Below are 201 nucleotides of genomic sequence, written 5' to 3'. Positions count from 1 at the left end.
TAAGTCTTTTCCTTGATTGTTTTGGTAATAATTTTTCCTTGTCTTTTGAGTTGATCAATATGAAATCAATATGGTTTTTCATGGTGATTGTTTGACGAGAAAGGCCAAAGCTGAAAAATTTTTATCATAAAATTAACAATCGTAATAGGAATTAAATTAAGAGTTGCATATTTTTGTGCACAATAATACACCCTTGAATAG

The sequence above is a fragment of the Ischnura elegans genome, chromosome 3 (genome assembly GCF_921293095.1).
Source record: "Ischnura elegans chromosome 3, ioIscEleg1.1, whole genome shotgun sequence".
In the NCBI taxonomy this organism is placed as follows: domain Eukaryota; kingdom Metazoa; phylum Arthropoda; class Insecta; order Odonata; family Coenagrionidae; genus Ischnura; species Ischnura elegans.
Note: the sequence above shows the minus strand (reverse complement) of the source record.